Source organism: Schistocerca serialis, chromosome 8 (genome assembly GCF_023864345.2).
Source record: "Schistocerca serialis cubense isolate TAMUIC-IGC-003099 chromosome 8, iqSchSeri2.2, whole genome shotgun sequence".
Taxonomy (NCBI): Eukaryota; Metazoa; Arthropoda; class Insecta; order Orthoptera; family Acrididae; genus Schistocerca; species Schistocerca serialis.
In genome coordinates this window covers 571,449,008-571,451,431 of record NC_064645.1, presented here as the reverse complement: position 1 = coordinate 571,451,431, position 2,424 = coordinate 571,449,008, and positions in this window count along the sequence as shown.

Genomic DNA, 2,424 nt, shown 5'->3' with positions numbered 1-2,424 from the left:
TTTTTACAAACATTCGATATGCCCAGCATGGCATCGTCGAGTGTGACAGTCCCTTCCCGTATGCCTTCCCGGAGCTCTGCAACATCACGTGGTAGAGGCAGTATAAACACCAGATCTTTAATGTGTCCCCACAGAAAAAAGTCACATGGAGTGAGATCTGGTGATCGGGGAGGCCATTTCATGAAACAGCTGTCCCCTTCTGTAGCACGGCCCAAGGTCCGTAAAAAATCCATCGATGCGGCAGCTCCGTGTTCATGTGTCAACGAACTTCACGATGGAAATGAGGTGGAGTCCCATCCTGCATTTTAGGCATCAGTCATTGCTGCAACATGTCCAAATAGGAATATCCCTTGACAGTGCTCTCGGCGAAGAAGAATGGCGTGTACAGTTTTCGACGTGACAAGGCACGAAAAACATTTATCTTTGGGGAATCACGTCAAATTCAGTGCATTCTTGTGGATGATTTGTACCCCAGATTCGACAATTACGCCTGTTCAATTTCCCACTAGTGTGAAAAGTGGCGCCGGCCGTTGTGAACGAGCGGTTCTAGGCGCTTCAGTCCGGAACCGCGCGACTGCTACGGTCGCAGGTTCGAATCCTGCCTCGGGCATGGGTGTGTGTGATGTCCTTAGGTTAGTTAGGTTTAAGTAGTTCTAAGTTCTAGGTTACTGATGACCTCAGATGTTAAGCCCCATAGTGCTCAGAGCCATTTGAAAAGTGGCTTCGTCGCTAAAATTAAGCGATCAACAGTGCCATCCCCATCCTCATTCAATTGTTGCAACTGCGAACAAAACTCAAAACGCTTGTCTTTGTCGTCATCATTGAGCTCCTGCACTAGCTCCAATCTGAATGGTTTCATAGACAGCTTCTGTCGCAGGACTTTCCACGCTGTCATTGGAGCCATTTCGAGTCCACGGGATGGACGACGCACCAATTTCTTTGGACTCCTTATGAATGTCTCTCGTACGCGCTCCACATTCACTTATTCTGGAACGTCCGCTTCTCTGTGCCGGGCACAAGCAACCCGTCGTAACGATTTTGTTGTGCCAGTGGTAAATGGCCTCCCTTGTTGGTGGCTTCCTACCGTACTTGGTTCTAAACATCCGTTGAACAGCTGTAGCACACTTGTTTTTGTCGAACTCCAACACACACAAAGCTCGCTCCGCGTCTGAACTCGTCATGTTTGCGGCTAGTGCCGACTATCGTCAAATTAGCAAATTACGCTGTGGCCGTACACATGAAAAAAAAACTTTCAGGGTTTCTCTTCAAAATCACATATGTATGATATCTGTACAATGTTTGGTTCTTGTGCAATAAACAATTAAAAGTTTTCCCGGACTTTATATACGCCCTGTAGAGTAAAAGGTCCAGACACGAAATCGCCAGTTTGATTTATCTTGGCTTTTCCTGTCTGGTTGGAGAATATCAGAGAACAGACAAAGAATAATAGGTAATGATAAATGGTATGTGATCAGTTTATACAGATTTTGCGCGCTTGGCAATGGGTTTTTGCATGAGGTCTATGAGGTTATTATAAGTTGGTGCGTGGGTGATTTTTCTGAAAATATATTTTAATCGGACTTCGTCGATTGAATAATTCTAAAGTGTTGGTTCGTGCTCGACCATTGACAATATTTATACCATGGAACCTTTAGACTTGCCAAAACGCCGTTTTTTGGAACAATAGCTTCCAACATAAATGAAACACAAGGTTAAATAATATCACTGCATTCACGAAAATATTATACTAAATTAAATTACATAGACTCTTACATTAATTCTGTTGCTGTGTGTAACTATGAGTACGCCTAGTGAGACTGCGTCTCAATAAAATAATAAATAAAATAATAAATAAAAATATAAATATAAATAATAAATAATAAATAAAATTTGGCGGTGTGCCAAATAATTATCTGCAGCGATGGCAGATATGCGTCCGATGTAGGCCGCTTCAATAGCAAAAAAGGTGCCGCCTTCTCGGCAAGATAACTGAACTGCGCAATTATTCTAATGTTTCAGCGGTTGCACACCACAATCGATACAACCGCTTATACTGATTAATATTTTAAGTAATTCTTTATTTATATTGTGGACTTACATCTACGTTTTTACAATATATCCAAGCGTATCCTGCAAATGTGCCTTTAAACAGACCACGTACACCCCTCTGTGACGATCATGTTTCCCAGCGGTAGTGGCATTTTTCAACAAGATAATGCGCCATGCCACTAGGCCAGGAGTGTGACAGAGTAGTTCCGCGAACACACTGGCCAGTTCCAATTGATGTGCTGGCCCCAGATCTGAAACCAGTCGAACATCTCTGGGATATGATAGGACTTGGTGTCAGGGTTCACCGCCCCTCTCTCCTGTATTTACAGGAATTAGATGACTTGTGTGTGCAGACGTGGTGCCAACGCCCTCCCG